Genomic DNA, 21,572 nt, shown 5'->3' with positions numbered 1-21,572 from the left:
CACCACAACCCAGCACTTCTTGTGGTAGTATAGTAATATTACAATAACAAATCATTCTCCCCAGCTTAGTTCTTAGATACAGTAGTCATTTATTGAATGAATGAAAAAGTGAAGGAATGTATATTATAGCAGAGCCTTTAGTGTTCAATCCTTGATTAGCCTAGCTTTAATTATCACTTAGGTCTCTGAATATATCTATCATTCTTCTTTGTCTCTTGCCTTTACCCCCTCCAACTAAATATCTCTTTAATTATTTAATGTAGATAGTACTTAGGCGTTGTTGGAAGTAAACATTAAAAAACAAACTTAAAAATAAATTATGTCTTTTTTGCAAAAAAAAAGAAATACATTTCAAAGAAGTATGTTTATTTATTTGATGTAAAAGTTTCTACTTAATTAAAAAGCCTTTAGCTGAGCAGTATTTCACTCTAAGCCCCAAAGCCAGACAATGCAAAAGCGATGACTCTGAGGGACAGAAAATAGAATTATTAACTGAAAAATGGGAGAAGATAGTTGAGTGGTTGTGTGACATACTCTTTTCCCAAGAAATAATGAAGCTTTTTTGTAGTTTTCCCATTGTATTATGATGTAGAAAGGAATAAATTTTAAGACCCTTGGTCTCAAATATTTTTAATAGAAATGTCAAAAGTTACATTTATGCAAATGCCAAAAGTTTAGGCAGCCAAGAAAAAGAATTAAAGTTTTCATGGAATGAGATAAATTTGACTTCAGAGATATCAATGAGATTTGGTGTATTAAAATCCATTACTTGACCATGGCTTTAGCTAGGTATACTTTGTACAAAAGAACAAATTGGTAAAATGTGAGGTAGGATGGCATTGTATATTAAAGTGATATACTACACTTGTATGTATGAGGAAATTCACAATCCAAGACTTAGAAGAGGAAAATGAATGGATGATATTTGAGTGAAAAAAAATGAATTTCCCCAATTGATAAATTGTCAGAGGATAAGAACAAAGAGTTCTCAAAAGAATTTCAAACTATTAGCAAACACTTGAAGAAATACACGAAATCATGAATAATAAGGGAAACGTAAATCAAAATGAGGCTGACATTTCACGTCACATCCTGCATATTGGCAACAATAATGGAAAGATATATTGGATATAGATTGTGAAGAGCCTTGAATGACAGTCTAAGAGCCTAACAGTAGAGGTTTTCCACTCTATGGTCTGTTCTGAGACATTTTTTCTCCTTTCTCTCTACTATTTTCCTTGGTGAACTCATCATCTCCTATGGTTTAAATTTTCATCTCCATGAATATGAATCTCAGATCTAATTGTCTGGCTCTAGTCTCTCTTCCAGTCTCTAGTCTCACATCTCCAAGTATGTTTTAGAGATCTCAAAATGGATGTTGTCTTCTACATATCTTGAGCACATTATGTCTAAATGTGAATTCCTTATATTTCCCTCTAACCCTCTTTTCTCTCCAACTCCTTTGTTACCCTAGAAGGTGCCAATATCCCAAAAGTTATCCTGGACATTGAGTCCCAAACCAGCACCTAGGCATTATCCTCAACTTTTCAATCTCTCTCACTTCCTACATTCAATTATTCGTCAACTCCTGTTGTTTACTTGTATATACCATCTTCTTTCATCTGATAGTCTCACCACCCTAATGCATACGCTCTTTAATTCATGACTGAATTATTACAATAGCCTGCTACTTGGTCTCTTTTGGTCAAGACTCTCCCCTCCAATCCATCCTCCACTCATATGTCAAAATGATCTTCTTAAAATGCAGTCATATTACCTTCCATTAAATAAGCTCTATTCACTCTTCCTTACATTCAGAATTAATTATAAAATCCTCTGGCTTTGAGATTTCTTCAGAGCCAGTCATATTCCTACCTTTATAGTTATTTTACACTTTACTCTCTTTCATGTACTCTTCAGTCCAGTGAGACTGGCATCCTTGCTCTTCTGCACTCATGACATTTTATCCCCCAGCTCTATCCCAGTGCTTTCACTGGCTGTTACCTATACCTGGAATGCTCTCCCTTTTCATCCCAATTTCTGACTCCCTAGTTTCTTTCTAGTCCAAGCTAAAATCACTACTTCTACAAAAAGCATTTTCCAGTCCTCTATAATCTTAAAAACTCCCATCTACAGTTAGCTGAATTAATTATGCATATATCTTTGTACAGAGTTGCCTGCATAGGGTCTCTCTCATTAGATTATGAAATCCTTGAGAACAATGATTGTTTTTTGTCTTTCTTTGTATCCCCAGAACTTAGTAAAATGTCTGAAGCTTAAGGATGTTTATGATGATACTCAATTGTTTTAGTGATATCTAACTTTTCATTACCCTGTTCAGGATTTTCTTGGCAATGCTACTGGAGTGGTTTGCCATTTCCTTCTCCAGATCATTTTACAGATAAGGGAAACTGTGGTAAATATGGTTCAGTGACCTGTCCAGGATCACAGAGGTAGTAAGTATCTGAGAAAAGATTTGAACTCAGGTCTTCCTGGTTTGAGGGGTGGTGTTCTATCCATTGTGCCACCTAGATGCCCCTGAACCTAGTAAGTGTTCAATAAATGTTAGGTGGATGAATTGGACTTCATTGGATAGGGGAAAATGAGTCATTATAGGTTTTGGAACTGAGGAATGATGTACTCATCTTGGGTTAATCTAGCTTTGTAGTGAAGGATGCATCATAGGAAATGAAATGAGAAAACCAGGAAGGAGTGTATTGAAATAGATGAGGCCACAGCTAATTGGTGTCTGAAGTAGTGTCATTTCACTGAGAATGGTGGGAGTATTGTAGGAGAGATATGGAAATAAAATCAATAGGATTTAATAAACAGTTTTGTGAAGAGTATGAAAAAAGGAAAGTATCAAAGATGACTCATGTATTAACCCTTTGTGATGGGAAGAATAATTTTATCATTCAAAAAATTAAGGAAGATTGGAAGAGGAATAGGTTTGAGAGAATCCAGATTCATTCAAAAGCAAATCTATTGAGTGAGCAGTGCTGAAGAGATAAATGCATGTATTTATGAAGACAGTTCCAAATATAATGTGTAAGCTCAGGATTATGATTTTTACTGGAGATTCACAGTTTTGGAAATTATTCACAAAGACCAAGTAACTGAAAATATTCAAAGATGTGATTAACAAAGGAAAAATTATATAAAGTATAGAAAAGTAGGAGGAAAGTCTATACTTGGGGTGGGTGCAAGGAATATGAGCAACCTATGAAGGAGAGAGAGAAATATTCATATTATGAGTTAAGCAATATATTTAATGACATAGAAATCCAGAGTAAAGAGAAAGAAGGGGTGGTTAAAAAAGCATCAAGTGTAACTGAGAGGTCAAGCAAGACACCTGAAAAAAAAATCTGACATTTTTCTTAAAAGACCTTTGGGGACCATAGAAGATCCTCCAATATTAGTAGGATGATGGGAATTGATACCAACCAGGGAAAGATGGTTCAAGGTGGCCTAAAAGGGATCACCATCATCTTATTATGCTTGAGTGGTTAATAAGGTGATTAACAAGGCAAGATTGTTGAGTGCATGAAGCTTTGTGTGCTCACTTCTATGGATGATGGTTTAGAAACCTCTGTGTTACCCTGGGTTTTCAGTATTTTTAAAAATAATGATTTGAGAATGAAAATGAGTCCTTAGGGGAAGGTTATCTCATTAGGTCACAGACCTCACAAGGCTGAACAGATGGAAATTTTGGTTGTGACATCAACTTTTCATATCAAGTTGGAAAGCTAGAAGTGACTCCCATTCCAAGTAATTGAGGGGAAAGGGTCACAGAAGATTATGACTCAAATCCATGAATAGAGAAGAGGAGAGTGTACTGGTCAGACCCTACTCATTTTAATAGGGAGGATAGTCTGGTTCAGTGTACTAACTAGTTGTTCTAAGCATGCAGTTTCTATGTCCAGCTACTCTCCTTGGTTGCACAGTGATCATAGCCAAATAATGGAATTTTACATCATATTTTTATCTCTATAAAATGAATATATGATCTTTTCATGTCTATTAGACATAAAAATCAGAAATTTTAAAGCAATAGATAAAAGGAGGGCTAAATTGTATATATGAGGGCAGGATTACAAAGATTATACACACAAACATATTGCCTCTATCTGGTTTATTTTTTTCGTTAATTTCAGTTAAACTTGTTGAAGAATGAGGTAGGAAGAATGATTGTAAATAAATCAACAAACATTTTTAAGCACCTATTGTGTGCTAGGCACTGTGTTAAGTGTTATGGATACAAAGTTAAAAGGAAGTCAGTGTTCTTAAAGTAACTCTATATACAGGATGTACAAACAAATTATATACAGGATAAAAATGGAAATATTCACCAAAGGGAAGGTACTAGAACTAAATTTGTCCTTCAAGAATTGTTGGCCTGACATTGATGGACTCAGATTGTGGGAATTAAAATTGTCCAAATTACAACAAAAGAGACTGAGGCACAGAGAGCTCTGAGCCAATGGCACTTTACTAAAGGGTCCATGGTCCTCTCTAATGAAATGGACTTCAGATCTTCCTCATGATCTGAGATGACCCCTTCTTTCAGGGCCTCATTTTTAAAATGCAAAGTACAGAATCCACTAGTTGATAGATCTTCCTGCACAGGCCAGAAGATGATGCATCAGCTAGAAATGGTATGTAAGCAGGGGTGTCTTCTGTTGGGCTAGCAAGGAATATCTCCACTAAGTGGTTGTAAGATGGTCACCTGCCCGTGTTGGACAAGAGAGAATAGTCTGGAAGTACAAAAATAAGTTGGAGGATTTTTCATGTCATTGAGTCACCTCCACTACACTGGGCTTGTTCACTATAACAAGGAAAGAAGGGTGAAGGGCCTCTATTTAGCTTCCTATGATTAAGTAAGTAAACTTATTCTGTACTTCACAGCTGTGGGACCTAATATGCAGAATTTATAGTCACTGCCCCTATGGAATCATATCCAACTGATTAATACTGAATGGAATAGAGTACAGGTCCAAGTGAATTATTTCTCACAAGATGAACTTTATTTCTTGAAATTTAGTATACTTAAATCAATATAGAAGCACTTATGGAGGGTCTTTCATGTTTCAGATATTGAGTTAAGCAAAATCGCAGCTCTCTTATCTCTTTGTCCAGGGTAAGTCTTATTATGTGCTAAACCCTAGAGATTAGTGCTCAGAGAGATTGCACTAAAAGGAGTTTTCTGGTTGCTACTCCAAGCTTCCTTTGTTCTAGTTGATGCAAATTACTTGTGCATCATTCTCAGTTATTGAATGTATGGGCAATTTGTTTAGGTTCAGGACATCTTTTGGATTGTCATAACATGGCACCTATTGAGCCTTTTTTGAGTATAAATTTTGTGGCCTGAAGATCTACTCAGCACAGCAGCAGCCCTTTTTGCTCTACAGAGGTCAGCTATGCCCCTCAATGATGCAGCAACCATGTTGAGGGGGCCCATAGTTGGCATCGATCTTGGCCCCAGTTATTCTTGTGAAAGTCTTCCAACATGGGAAAGTAGATATCTTTGCTGATGACCAAGTAAACAGGACCACCCCGAGCTGTGTCACCTTCACTGACACAGAAGGTTCAATCAGTGATGCTGCAAAGAATCAATTTGCAATGAACCCCACCAACAGTTTTTGATGACCCCCCAAAAAAGAACAACTAACTGATCACAGATTTGATGATGCAATTGTACAGTCAGACATTAAGTATTGGTCTTTCATTGTGGTGAATGGCATAGACAAGCTTAAAGTCTAGGTGGAATACAAAGGGGAAACTAAAAGTTTCTAACCAAGAGTAGTCTCTTTTATGATCTTGATCAAAATGAAAGAAATTTTTGAATGTTACATTGGGAAGACCATCACAAATGCTGTTATCACAGTTCCAGCCTAATTCAGTGATTCCCAATGTCAGGCCACCACAGATGCTGGAAGCATCACTTGTCTTGATGTGCTCCGAATCATTAATGAGCCAACTGCTGCTCCTATTGCTTATGTCTTGAACAAAAAGGTTAGTGCTGAGAGAATTGTGCTGATCTTTGACCTTGGAAGTGTTAGTTTTGCTGTCTCCATTCTTGCCAATGGAAATGGCATTTTGAAGTCAAGTCTACAACTAGAGACACCTACTTGGTGAGGAGGACTTTGACAACCACATGGTCAGCTATTTCATTGCTGAGTACAAGAGAAAGCATAAGAAGGACATCAGTGAGAACAAGAGGGCTGTCCAACTGTGCACTGCTTATGAACGTGCAGAGTTCACCCTCTCTTCCAATACCCAGGCCAACATCGATATTGACATGGTGGTATTGACTTCTATACCTCTATTCCTGGGCCCATGGTAAAAAACTGAATACTGACCTCTTCCATGGCACACTGAACCCTGAACAAAAGACTGTAAGCCGTACCAAGGTAGATGAATAACAGATTTATGACATCACTTTGATGGATGGTTCCACTCATTCTCCAAATCCAGAAGCTTCATCAATGGCAAGGAGCCCAACAAGAGTATGAATCCTGATAAGGCTGTTAACTATGGTGGAGCCATCTAGGCTGCCATCTTTGGAGTTAAATCGGAGAATGTGCAGGACTTGCTATGGTTTGTTATCACTCTACTTTCCCTTGAAATTGAAATGGCTGAAAGAGCTATGGCAGTAATGATGAAATCCAATACCACTATCCCCACCTTTACTACTTACCCAGACAACCAGCCTGGTGTGTTTATTCAAGGTTATGAAGGTGAAAGAACAATAACAAAGGTTCAGCAAGTTTGAGCTCACACCAATCTTCCCAATCTCCAGGGATATTCTTCAGATTGAAGTAACATTTGACATTGATGCAAGTTGCATCCTCAATATTTCTGGTGTGGATAAGAGCATAGGCAAGAAGAACAGGATCACTCCCACCAAGACAATGGTCCAAGGGGCTCAGAAATACAAGGCTGATCATGAGAAACAGAGAGACAACGTGTCTTCCAAGAATTCTCTTGAATTTTATTGTTCAATATGAAGGCTACCATAGAGGATGAGAAACTGCAAAGGAAAATTGGTGATGAAGACAAACAGAAAATCCTTTGCAAATGTAATGAAATAATCAAGTGGCAGGATAAGAGCCAGACTGCTGAAAAGGAAGAATTTGAGCACCAGCAGAAAGAGTTGGAGAAGAAATAGGAAAGCGACGTATCTAATGACTACAAAAATATAAGCAGAAAGAACAATTATAATGGTACTGAATTTTGAATAATTACAATGACCCCGTTTTATCACAGAGAAGAGATGAGAATATTCCCAGTCTCCTGAGGAGTTGACAAAACTGAGGACCCAATTGCTTCTATTTCACCATATATTAAGCTCTCCCTTTCCCTCCCCCACACCGAAGAAGGCACTGGAATCACCTTGGTAAGGTAATCACAGCCTACTTCCTGCTCCAGCCCTTCTAGTCCCTCATTGGTGACAGAGCTTCTTCATAGCATACACTTGCAGCAAAGACAGTTATATTGAGGTCATAGAGAAGCCCAGGTCTTCTATATACATCACAGAAAAAAAAATCAAAAAAGTAAGCTTTTCCATTCAGTCAAGAAGTAAACAAATAGCATGCCAGAACAAAGAAGGTACTGGGGAACAGTTTGAACCAGGTAATTCAAAGTAAGTAACATAGTAAACTTGAAAACTTTGAATGCTGAAAAAATAACCACAACAGGAAAAAAAGATGAACACTAAAGCCAATGAAGAATAACTATGAATTAAAATAAATTCAAGAAGTAATCCCTCAATAAAGTAATTTTAGAGCAAGCACAGAGTTTAAGAGTAAAAAAAAAAATACTAAAAGAAATGAAACAAAAGGAAAAAAGTTGAAATTAGAATTGGAAATTAAAGACTCCTGGAAGAATGAATTGGAATGAAATTATTTTGAACCAAAGGCAGAAATCATTTTACTAGTAAAGGATTACTTGAAAAAACAAAGGAAACAATAAGAATCAATGAATTTAGGAAACGAGGAGAAATTTTTTAACCAAATTAAAAAACTAGAGGAAAATGTGAGGCATCTTCTATCAAAAAAAAATGAGAGAGAGAGAGAGAGAGAGAGAGAAGAAGGGGGGACAGAGATTAATGGACTCTTTGCAAATAATAAATATTGATTCCAGTGGATTAATAATGAATCATGCTATCTGTTACAGAAATGTGACTGATTGATAGATTTAAAAAGCAAATAGATAGATAAAAGGAATTAGTTTTGCTTAACCATTCATATTTATTACAAGAAATTTGCCTTTATATATTCAATGTGGTGGAGAATGGGAGAGAGAAAAGATTTCTTTTTTTAATAGAAGGAGTTCTACAAATATGAAATGTAGGATGTACTTTTAGATTAGGTCGTTGTTACTAGTTTAGGGAATAAATAATGATAAAGAACTTTTGATGAAACATACATTTTTTAATGAAGAAATTATTGTCCTATAAGAATCCCACTGGTTTCAAGGGTCAGAATAGCAGTTACAAAACAAAACAAAACATATGCACTCTCGGAATGTGGATAATTTTGTACTGTTTTGTTGGTTTTGATAGAGGAAAGAAAAGGATGCACTAGGGAAAAATGAGGAAGGAGTGGCAAGAACCTACAAACTACATGCTCTGCCTTATGTAATTTTCTATATGGACCTCAGAGCATGTTTCAGTATTCTATGACTGTTTCGCCTCTGCTGACTGTGCCTTTTAATGCATTACCAAGCCAGAACTTGAATATAAAAGGTATTATTAACCAGCCATATCACTTTTGCTGTTTCCTGGTTATGTTCAGGTGAGGTGAATGAAATGCTATAAAATTTTACTTATGTGAGGCCCTATGGGGTTTTGCAGGCACATGGTGCTAATATTCATTGGTTCTAATATGTGTTATGTTCTTGCTCTTAGGCAAAGGAGTGTTAGAAATGAAACAAGATTTAAGATTTGAAAATTAAGATTACAAGAGTTTGTTAGGAGTAAATATTGGAATTTTGGGAAGATGAACCTAGAACTATAGTTGAGTCTAATATTTCTTCAAGGAATGATCTGTGGGATACAGTTCAGCAGTGGATAGAGATGTCAGCAATGTATCATGTCCTTCAAGTCAAAGTGGAAAAAAAGACTCATCAACAAGCTATGTTGCATTGAATTTGGTTGGGCAAACGCTTGTGGCAATTTCGTTAAATTAGAGCCTATTGTCTCTGGAGGTAAGGGGACTTAGAATATGCCCTCAATTTGGGAGTGATTTGTTTGTGCTACTGTTCTCACTATATCTCCTCTATAAATATCCTTTTATAAGTGCTAACTGGTATTTATTGGTTAAATGATAATGGGACACATCACTCTGTAAATCAATGACATAAGGGAAACATTAATTGTAACTAGCAATTGATATAGAGAAGACAGTGAACTGGGTACTCAAGTTAATATCACAAGAAAGATATCCTCCAAATTGCATGGGTATTCCTTTAATTTTGTCGGAGAGCTACACCTTGTAGGATTTGGGAATATTGCCCCCCCAAATGAAAGAATAATGTGGGTGCATGAGAAGAGTTTATAAATATTAGAGTGTTGTGGGGGTAAAAATGTAAAAAAGAAATGACAACTGGTTGGATATATGGGCTAAGGTAGCATTAGGAGTCCTCAACAATGCTGAAATTATGAACCTGAAAGATTGGAAGAATGGCGGTCTCTTTGACAGAAATGGGGATGTTTTCAAAAGGAGAGAATCTGGGTGGAAAGATTTCATCCCTACAGTTGTGAATCACTACTTGATTTGATATGTATTTAAAATATTTTCAGGTTTGTGTGGAAAGATAATGAGTGGTTTTGAATATTTTGCATTTTTGATATCCCTGAGATATCTACTTTGAAATGTCCAATAGACAATTGATAATTTGTCACTAAAACTCAGAGGAGACACTGAAGATGCACATATAGATCTCTTGTCTTCTATTTTGAAATAAAAGTTATTCTCTTGCAAATCAATGAAGTAACAAAGAGAAATTATGTAGAGAAAGAGGATAAAAGGGCCTGGAACAGAACTTTGGGGGAATGCCACATTTAGGGGATGTGATTTGGGTGATAATCCAGTATAGAATATGGAAATGAAGCTGTTAGAGAATGAAGAGCAGAACCAGGTGATAGTAGTTTTATAAAAGCCCAGAGAAAAGAGGATACATATGAGGAGGGTGGGCAACTATGTCAAATGCTGCAGATAGGTAAAGAATGCTGAGAATTGAGAAAAGACTATCACATTTGGCAATCAAGAGGTAACTGGTAACTTTAAAGAGAATAGTTGTTATTGAGTAATGATACCAGGAGATAGTTTGAAAAAGACTGAGGAGTGAGTGAAAGGAGAGGATGTGGAGATTTGTGAGTATTGAGGGTTTTTTTCCACAGAACTTGGCTGAAAAAGAGAGGTGAGACATAGTATGAAAACTTTTGCTGTTGGAAACATTTTAAGAATCATTTGGTTTTACTAAAATGTATTTGTCTTCTCCTTTGTTCCCTTAGTTAGGGAAGAATGAAGTAATTATATTCAGAAATAAATGTGATGTAAAAGGAAAAGACATCAATAAAATCTTAAAAGAAAAAAAATCAATAGGCCAAAGAAATATCCTAGAGCCAACAGCCACCCAAGGATGATCCCTTGACTCACTTCTTAAAGAGGCTTATTCACTGAATGGGTGTTACCTCACTCTCAGTGAGTCTCTGAAAAGGCCTGAGCCTAAAAGGGCCAGGGTCTCCCATTGCATCCTGGGTCATCTCTAGTCATCCTGATGAATATCTGGTCACTGGACCCAGATAGATGTGGAGGAGAAAGTGAGGCTGGTGACCTTGCAAAGCTTCCCTCACTCAAATCAAAGTCAACTGCAAGTCAAATCATCATTTCTCTGATGTCATGGTCCTCTTTGAAAATGAAGGACAAACACAACAAGTAAAAGTTTTAGTCCAGACTCTTATAAAGCCCAAAGGTAGAGATCTCAGACAACAAAGAGGAAATGAACAACACAGCTAACATCAATTTTCTAGAACCGAAGAAACAATGTCTATCAGTAGTCAGCATCCTCTTTTAAGGAGACTGAGGCCAAAGAAGATTTTTAAAAAATATTCTCCAAAGATTTTATTTTTAGAACTCACATCTTCTCTCTCCTGGTCCATTGTACTTTCTTGTGAACCATTCAATTATTCTCTCTTCTACATTCTTCTTCATGACACTTCTGATAATATTAGATATTAACTATATTTCATTTGAACTGTAGCATTATTAAACTTGGGGATTTCTGATATTGCTTGAAAAAAAGTTGACAAGAAAGGTGATTGAAAGAAGAGGAGGTGGGAAAGGATAAAAAAGCTCTACAAATAAAGGAAATCAAAAGAATATTTGGGAAATGATATATTTTGTCTGCATATGAGAGTGTTATAGATATAGAAATGGCAAAACTTGGCAACTCATTGGACATATGGGATAAAGTAGGCTGAAAAGAACAGAAAACACTGAGATTGTGAACCTTGAAGATTGGAAGGATGATGGCCTCTGACAGAAATAGGAATGTTTTCAAGAGAAGAGAGTTTGGGTAGAAAGATAACGAGCAGTTTTGAATATTCTCTGTTTGAGATATCTCTGGGACATCCAGTTTGGATAAATTGCCCAAATATTGTTTGTGTCATTGTTTTCTTCGATGCTGAAACTGATGTTGAGGATATGGACTGTTAAACACATAAAAGTTGAAAAATCCCTTTAAAATGTAGTTTTTTTTCAAGGATCTCATACCTACATTTGTGAATGCCTACCTGATTTGATAAGTATATTTAAAATGTTTTCTTTTTCATCCACTCAGAAAATAAATCTGGAAGCTTTGTGTTGATCGGTCAAAAATGTATTTTATTATTTATACTGCCAGATGGTTGGTTTTATGTCATGGCCATAAAGTTAAAAGTTCTTGCCATAATCTTCCATATTCATTTGAAATTTGCACAAATTGCATAAATATATAAGGCAACTAATCAACATGGATTCATCCTCTATATAATTCACAGAACATACTTAATCCACTTTGTTGATAGGTTCCACATGTCCCTCAAATCCAATATGACCCCTCCTTTGCCCCTCCAGTTCACCTACCACTCCTTTAAATTATTCCTCTGCTCTACAATTGTTTTACAATCAACTCCATCCATAAACACAATTTTATAGATTTGAGAGCTGGAAGCAATCTCTGAAGTCTGCAAGTGGGTTCAGTTCTCTTGCTTGCAAGTATACATGTACACACCCAGGACATTACTTAAACCAGCTGTGTTTCTCTATTTCTTCACTAAGCTGACTGAAGGCAAAGTTTTGATATAGGTGAAAGTTTTCTCTCTGCTTCTTTCAGTCAGGGCTACTAGGGCAGACCCATAATACCCTCCTTTTACTCTCCCATCATTTTCTTGTTTAGTCACCTATCTGGTGTCAGTGGTTTCAGGCTTTCATCCCAGGCCTCTTTTTTGAATTGACTATTTGTATGATGTAATTGAATTTGGGACAGTTTCCTAGGGTTCCTGATGCTGTCACCTGCCAGTGATGGGGTGCTTTGGTGCTTGTACTCAGACTCCAATTCCAAGATCATGTTTCTCCCTAGCCTCAAAACATTATCCCTGTAAGGGCAAGGGCACTATGCCTAGCAATTACTCATGAGTGGGTCTCAGCAAAACACTTACCTCTCTCCCTGGTATAGCAACAAATTGCACCCGTAGGAACTGTTAATTTGAGCTGGCTTTGTACTGGCTCATAAAGATATTCAGTACCTACTGAACCTATCTATACCAGCCCTCTACCTCATTATATGCATCCTGGACTCCTCATTATGTGTATCCTAGACTTTAGACATATGTATACTCCTTATATCTATCTTGTCAAACAAAGCAATTCATGGCAGACTGGGCACTCCTCAGTTGGCCCTGACTGCTAGTAAACTTAATGAAATAGCAGACCTAAAAACCATACTTCCCTATGGGCCCTCCTTGGGCTTTTCCTGGTGAACTCTGGGTAAAGTGCCTGTATAGTAGATACAAAATGTGTATGTTCCTTTAAGAACTGACCACTCCTTAACCACTCCCTAATCCAACCCTAAATCACCTAGTTAGCATACTTGGCATATGTTTTACTACAGTTTATCCTGTATAAACTTTAACTGTACCTCTCTAAGGTGGCAGGTTCCTTAAGAACTTTTGCCCACTGAAAAGTGTAAAAATAAACCTTCACCAACCTGACTTAAAGAATGTTTGAGTCTTTGAATTCATTCCAGATGAACCTGTCCTGCACCCCAGTCCTTGAGGTATTCCTGAACCCCTCAAAACCACATCACCAGCGGTCCTTTATCTCTGGATTAAAGGCCTCTTCTTTCAGATCCTAGCTACTGGTGGTTCAGTGGTGTTTTTGTTTGTATTGTTGGGTTTTGTTTCTTTTTTTTTTTGTTCTAGTTCATACATTGTTCTATTTTTACTGTCAATAGGGGTTCATCAAGGAATCTAGACTTGATTAGAACACAATCATCGTAACTGGAAATCTTTTATTAAGCTACAAATCCATTGTTCTATTCACTTTTTCTGGCAAGACTCATTTTGGTTTTCTTTTATTTCTCTGTCAGCTCTTATTTTTTACTTCTTTGGCTTCTCTATCATGTACCCATTCTGGGTATTTCTCCTCACATAATTCTCTTTTGTATGTTGTCTTCCCCCATTACATTGTATGTTTCTTGTGGGCAGGGGATGAATCTCTCTCTCTTTTTTTGTGTAATTGAATCCCCACCAATATGTTCAGTGCCTAGTATATAGTAGGCCTTCAATACATGTTTATTGACAAATTGTAGCTAGCATTTATATATTACTAGAAGGTTTGTAAAGCACTTTGTATGAGTTATATAAGTGGATCCTCATAATAGCACTGTGATGAAGATACTAATATTATCCTCATTTTGTAGGTGAGAAAATTGAAGGTGAGGGAGGTTAAGTGACTTGTCTAGGGTCACACAGCTAATAAATATCTGAAGCAGGATTTGAACTCAGTTTTTCCTGCCTCCAAGTTTATCCACTATGCCACCTAGTTTCCACAGCTATCTCAAGTGACCTAGGAAGCTCATGATTTTAAGTTAGATGATCTCATGGAAATTAATCAAAGAGAAGAAAAGAGAAGGGGAAAGTACTTGAAACAAAATATTTGATTTGCCTAAAAAAAGCTGAATTAGAAGAAATCTGAATCATAGGGGCATGGTGTGATGGAAAGAGCACTGGCCTTAGAGTCATTTTGATGGGGTTTAGCCTGTGGGAGGCCCTTTGTACTCTCCTTGAATGTTCCCACTAGATGAGGCATTTGCCTTAAGCCATAAACTTTCCATTATTAATTGGCTAGGCCCAAAACTCTAGGCTAGGTTACTCTTAACCTAGCCTAGCCCTCCATTGTCTGGCTAGTTTCCACACTTGATCCTATCAAACTGTCTATGCCCAAATCTGTTTCCCTTAAACTAGCCTAGCCCTACATTGTCTGTTATCTCCAGGAAGCCTTCAGCTACCTAGCATCCTTAATCACATTCCTGGAGTCTGACCTCTAGCTACCCCAGTCCCCTCATGCTCCTCCTTAGACTCCCCCTCAAACCCTCCCTAAACCCCTCCTCCCATCACCCCAGGACCACCCTAGATCCCACCCACAATCTTTCTGTATATAAGTTTCATCTTGCCTCCACAAAGGTGGTCAGATTCAGATTCAATCTACCTCAGATTGAATCTGGCCCACTTGTGAAGATGAGCAGCACAAATGGTGAGATTTCTTAAGACAACCCAATATGGCAAATCTGTAATAAACTTTGTTTTTCTCTTTGGCTGTGAGAAGGCTTGAGTCAAATTCATTTGAGCAGGATCTAGCATGTTGGTATTTTGGGGTCTCAAGCACCCCTAAAAACATATGATTCTTGGACCTCATCAATTTGACCTAAGGTTTGAGTGCTGGCTCTGATGTTTGCTCATATAATGACCATAAAACAGTTATTTAACTAATGAGTCAGCTTCATCTTCTGTAAAATGATTGTAATATGCTGTAATTTAGGCAACATATTATATTCATTTTACAAAGATCAAATGTCATGTCCAGATTTTTTTAATGACCAAACACATATATTCCCAGTTTATGTAAATATGAGCTGTTGAAATAGGGGAAGGAAGCACATACATTCTAAAAATCATGTTATTACTTCTTTTTTTTCTTTCCCTAAGAACTATTTTTCCAGCTTTCTCTTCCATTAGAAATTTAAATAATTCACTTCCCCCCCCCCCCCACTCTGATTTACCATTCACTGGGAGAATTAATGAGTTGTGAAATACCCAATAAGTGATCAACAGAAACAAAAGTATCCTTCCATGGATGGTGTCTTCCATCATGTTCAGTTGGCCAAACAAGGGGGCATTGTCATGTCTGTCCTGAGAATGGCTCTAAGTATTGAGTGGCAACCTGGTAGATTTCCTGTATTGGTCATTGACATGCCAGATGATCCAGCCTTGGAAAAGAGCACCCTTTAGATTTCCAAAGGGGGCAGTATTTAAAGTGGGGATAGCAGAGGGGCTTCCCAAAGTAATTTTCTTCTTGTCAAAATTCTAATGGACAGTTTCTTCCATTTAAATTGTTAGTGATTTCCTGATTCCTAGGGCTGCATTCTTTTAGTTAATTTGGTGCTTATGGTCACATAAAACCTTAATTTCCCTCTGTTTAGCATCTGATTGGGATTATGCTAAAGGCAAATTTATTTTCAAATGAGGATAATGTATAGTTGCTGCAGCTATTTAAGGCTAGGACATCTATTAATAATTAAAATCTAAGCAGTCAAAGTATAACAAACTATCCCCTATGCCCACTTCCATTATAAGTATTTTTTAAAACTCTGACTTGTTTTAATCTCATCAGCATTTCAGTCACTTTGGTTTTATTGCTTTCCTTTCTATTCTCAATCAAAATTCTCCCCTTAGCAATCCTTCCAAGACCTAATTAGATATTCTTCATTTTGTGAGGATGAATTATCCTTCTTTTGTTATGCTCACATTCTCTTCCTACAAGGACATTAATGTTAAGTGCAAGTAGGGCTGCCTTTCTCCCCTCCCAGATCTGAGAGCCTTGAAAGACCATTGGATTTCAACCTATTCCTGAGGATTTAATTTAGTCTCTGGTCCTTTCCTTGGAGCCACTAAGTGACTCTCCAAGAATGTCCAAGTTTTGGGCAAGATAAGATGGATGAGATAAGAAACCTCTTTCAGAGACTTCTGGGTTTATTCCAAAATATACTTGGATTGCAGCTTGACTTACCTTGCCTTTCCTTGGCCTGATATTCACTCAATGGTAAATTTCCCTTTGTTTTACTGTTTACCTTTATGTTATTATTGGGTGCAGATTAGTAGATAGAAATTGATCTCAAAGCCAGGAAGTTATGCTTCTGACAAATGTGTGACCCTAGGGAAGTCATTTAAACTCTTGAGGTCTCAGGCACCAAGTCAAGGTGTTGAGGTTTAGGGGTGCTAAGATCCCAAAATAGAGACACACCAGGTCCTGCCCGAATGAATTCCACCCAAGCCTTCTTTCAGCCAAAGTAAAACAAAGTTTATTAAAGATTCATCATATCAGGTATAATCTTAAGGAGCCTAAGCATTTGTATTGCTAATACCAGAGGGCCAGATTGAATCTGAGCTAGATTGAATCTGAGCACCTTCATGGAGTCAAAATGGATCTTATATACAGAAAGACTGAGGGAAGGATCTAGGGGTGGCCAAGTAGTCTGGGGTTATGGGAGGAGGGGTATAGAGAGGATCCTGAGGAGGAGTCTAGGGAGGATCTTGATGGAACTGAGGTGACCAGAGGTCAGACTTAGGCAACCAAGAGAATGGGATTAAGGGTGAAAGTAGTTGAAGGCTACCTGGAGATCACAGACAATGGAGGGCTAGGCTAGTTTAAGGGTAACAGATTTGGGCATAGATATTTTGATAGGATCAAGGGTTGGGAAGTAGCCAGAGGAAATCCAGAGGTAACAGAAAATGGAGGACTAGGTTAGGTTAAAGATAACAGATTTAGGCATGAAAAGTCATATCAAGTGGGATGATTCAAGGAGAGTTCAAGGTGGGGTTTTCCAGGGCCTATGGACAAATGGGACTCAAATTCTTTTGGGGTAGGGGGTGAAGGTCTTGGCTTGCGCCTGTACCCCATGAAAGCTTTAAGTTGTCTACCAGTTGCTGATCTGAATTCATAGCAGTTTCCATACTAGGAGTTCCATACACCAATTAAATAACACATATAGTCATACAAAAAAAAATCACTTTTTGAATCCAAATTTCATTGTCCTGTTATCCCTTATGAAACAATGAGAAATGGATTTTTAAGTTATATACTTAGGACTTTGTTCTTTCTCAAACTCTAAATTTTATATAGGGTATGCACAAAAACAATATTCAAATTCAAATTTTAAAAAAGTTAGTTTGGAATTGCCAAAGAAAGTTTGACAGAGGGAACAAAGTGAAGTCCTTGTCATTGCTCTTTTTTTGTGACTTGGTGAATGTCACCCTGGGATATACCCCTATGGGACTGTGTGTTACTAAAGAAAATGTTAAATAATATTGAAAAATCAAAGAGACTTAACAGTGCAAAAATATTTATTGAATAGCTAATTGTAAAGTATGACAGAGCTATTCAAGCTATGCTCAGATAGAAGACCCCTGACATTGTCTTAGGTCAGTATGTGTCAAACTAGTTGATGGCATCTGCTGAGCATCGTGAGGTAATAAGGAAAGGGCATGACTTCACTCTTCTCTCACAATGCAAAGGCAGTCCTTTGTCCTCTGGATTCATTTTTAATTTAAATTTATTTTTAATTAAAATATTTTCTCTTTACTCCATTGTCCTCCTCCATTGAAAAAGAAAAGAAACTCTTGTAATGAATAAGCAGAGTCCTTAAATAAATAAACGTTTATATTAGCAATGTACAAAAATGTATTTCTTTTTTATGATCTGCTTATGCCAAATTCCAGGTTTTTCTCTTTGTCTCCATTTATCTGTTTAGGTGACTTCAATTTTGACCCATTTACTGGTTTTAACTCTTTTCTTTTACCCAGTCTTCCTTGTTATAACTGTCCCAATGGAACAGCCTTGTGCATATTCCTACCTCACAGTTTACCTCTGACCTCAGTACCGTTGCTTCTGTTAACTGATCTGCTAGTAAAAGTTTTCTATATTTTATATTTACTTCTATTTAAGTTAATACTAATTACTTGGTTCTCAGGTATATTCTTTGCTACTTGGGGTAGGCTCAATTAGCTTTTTTGGTCATGAGGCCCTATGTAATAGGCTGATATCCAATAAATCTGCAACTACCATTCAAATGATTTTGTCAAAAACACTAAATTGTGTGCTGACCATAGTGCTGATATGGTTACATAAGCAATATTACAATTAGGTAAAGAATGGCCTCTTTAAAAAAAAATCTACCTGGAGATAGACACTGATTAGAAGCCACTTCCCAGTTTCTGTCACAAAGATCTTCCTGCTCTTTTGGGTGTACAAATATAGGAAAGCTAAGAGAAAAGTTTGCATATTGGAAAGAACACAGAATTTGGAGGCAGAGGATATGAGATTGAAACCAGGCTCTGTTACTACCAGTTCAGTGGTACAGTGGATAGATTGTTGTATCTGGAGTAAAAAGATGAGTTCAAATCTGACCTCACACACTGATTAGCTGGGTGAGACACTGGGTAAGTAACTTAACCTTTGTTTACCCCTATTTTTTAAACTTTAAAATAGGGTTAATAACCATATCTACATCAAAAGGTTTTCATGAGGATCAAATGAGAAAATATTTCTAAAGCACTTGCACAGTGTCTGGCCACTGGACCTAGATGGCTCCAGAGGTGAAAGTGAGGCAGATGATTGCACTGCCTTCCCTCACTCAAATCCAATTCACTTGCATGTCATGGCATCACCTTCCTGATGTCATGCTCCTCTTCTAGAACGAAGGACAAAAAGCAACAGCAACAATTAGGTATAGCTGGAAGGCAGTCCATTCATACTATCAAAATGTCCCAGGCAAAGGGTTCATAAATATGTATGTGTATGTATATATATGTGTGTATGTGTATGTATATAAGTTATGTACATGTATGTGTGTATACACATATATACATCCACATGTGTGTGTGTTTGTATGTGCGTATTTCCCCCAAAACAACAAAAACCAGGGACAGATTCAGGTTCAGATACCAGATATTGAGGTTTCTGCATGTCCGAGGAAATGCAATTCTTTATGAGGTTCCATTTCTCTATGCTCACAATTGAGGTTAGAAGGCACCATCATTTGTTCCTGCATTAGAAAGCAACAAATGGATTTTGGCGCTGAGTTGGAGGTTGACTTACAGATGACTTATCTATCTTTCTGATGCTTCTCTAAGACTCTTTTCGCTGAGACCTGATTCTTACCTAATAGTCTATAGAAAGGTTGGGCTGCAGCTTGGGTAGAAGTAAGATACTAGTTGATCTCTGATGTGTTTATCCTCCATAATGGGAAATTAGTACATTACATGCTGTCAGCCGTTTGACATTCAAACAAAATTACAGTGAGAAGAAGTTTGGTATAATATGGTCATATGTGTGTATGTATATGAAAGTATACTCACATATGTATAATATATACATATGCATATGTGCACACACATTTATTTACATTCTTGCACAAATCCATATCAACATATTCATGCACATATTCAAATGTATGCACATAAACTTACATATGTGCATATCCATATATCTGTACACATACATATACATACATACATACATGAGTATACACGTACATTTACAAATACATACCTCTCTATAGCTTTATTTGAGTAAAAGATGTAATGAGAAGTCAAGAACAAGGCATTTATTTTATGGAGGCAAAACGGCTAGAGAATCCAATGTAGAGACTGAGAAAATCTTGTTGAAATTAACTCAAGCTGGGAGATCTGAGGACTGAAACAAGTTATAGAACTTCATGGAGTTAAGTGAAGGGAACAACTAGTTCAGAATTCAGGTACTTGTTTTTAATATCATTTCAATCTGTGAATAGGGTGTTGTACATGCAAAAAAAAAGGAGGGGACTTGGGTCTCAAAAAACTAGAGTTAACAGAAAGAATCCATCAAATCTGAAGATTAAGCAGATTGAAAATGAGAAAGTTAGATTGAGTATCATGCTAGAATCATCAGACAATGTAAAAAAAATGAATATTCTTTACCTATCTTTTCTGTATCTGTCCATCTGTCTGTCTGTCTCTCTTCTCCTTCCCTTTCTCCTCTCCTATGCTATGCCATCAGTTGTGTTCCCCTCTCTGGATTATTGATTTCTGTATGGATTGATGGATCCTTGACCTTGAATACAGTTCTTTCACATCTTATGTTAAATGTATTTTGTTTTAAATTAATAGTTCTACTGCCATATTTCAGTTGAGTCAAATTCAACAATTTTTAGTCATAAATTAGTCACTGTAAGATAAATATTAAGTTGTATTTATATCTCTATATTATAATTTCAAGTTCACTTTAGCACATTATGCATCAATATGGAAACATAGACCATAGTATTTCATAGAATTTAATTGATTTGAAATATAAGTGACCATGGAAATGATTTAATTTTTCTCCTTCACTTTACAAATGAGGATGGGGCAGCTAGGTGGCACAGTGGGAGGACGTGAGTTTAAAGCCAGCCTCCGACCTTTGACACATTTACTAGCTGTGTGACCTTGGGCAAGTCATTTAACCCCAATTGCCCTGCCTTCACCCCTCCAAAAACAAACAAAAAAGATAAATGAGGAAACTGTGGCCTGGAAATTGTAAGTGGTTTTCTAATGTTGTATCATCATTATAGCATTACAGCATGTGCTGTGTGCCAGACACTGTCCTAAGTGCTTTAGAAATATCATCTCATTTGATCCTCATGAATGATGTAGATATGGTTATTATCCCTTAAGAAATAGGGGTTAACATAGCTAATCAATGTCAGGTCAAATTTGAACTCATCTTTTTGACTCCAGACATGGTACTCTATCCACTGTACTACTGAGCTAATTGTAACAGAGCTTGGTTTCAGTCTCATGTCTTCTGATTTCAAATTCAATGTTCTTTCCAATATGCAAAGTTTTCTCTTGTCTTTCCTATCTTTGTACACCCAAGAGAGTAGGAAGATCTTTGTGACAGAAATTGCTAAGTGGCTTCTAATCAGTATCTATCTCTAGGTATAAAGTAGAGAACTGTGGAATTGACTAAGCCTGGTCAGGTTGCTAGGTTGCTGAGAACCTCTCTCAGACAGGAACAACTAACTAGTTCCTTGTCTGTGAGAGTGAATCAGAGGTTACTCCTGTCTCTACCATCTATGGAAGTCTTCTGCACTGTTTCCACTGACCCAGTAAGTAGGCCAGACATTGCAGCCAAGAGTCCTCCATGGACTGTGATATGATGCCAACAGGACAGACTGTTCTTGGTGACTCACTGTATGGTAGTAATGTTTCTAGCAATTTAGGGTCAGAAACA

At 37.0% G+C, this 21,572-nt stretch overlaps 1 pseudogene; it reads left to right on the top strand.

Annotated features, from left to right (window-relative positions):
• The first annotated feature begins 5,441 nt into the window (after positions 1 to 5,441).
• Positions 5,442 to 7,168, top strand: LOC118857751 (annotated as a pseudogene).
• The last annotated feature ends 14,404 nt before the right edge of the window (positions 7,169 to 21,572 follow it).

The sequence above is a fragment of the Trichosurus vulpecula genome, chromosome 7, assembly GCF_011100635.1.
Source record: "Trichosurus vulpecula isolate mTriVul1 chromosome 7, mTriVul1.pri, whole genome shotgun sequence".
Classification (NCBI taxonomy): domain Eukaryota; kingdom Metazoa; phylum Chordata; class Mammalia; order Diprotodontia; family Phalangeridae; genus Trichosurus; species Trichosurus vulpecula.
This window is presented reverse-complemented; position numbering and strand designations above follow the sequence as displayed.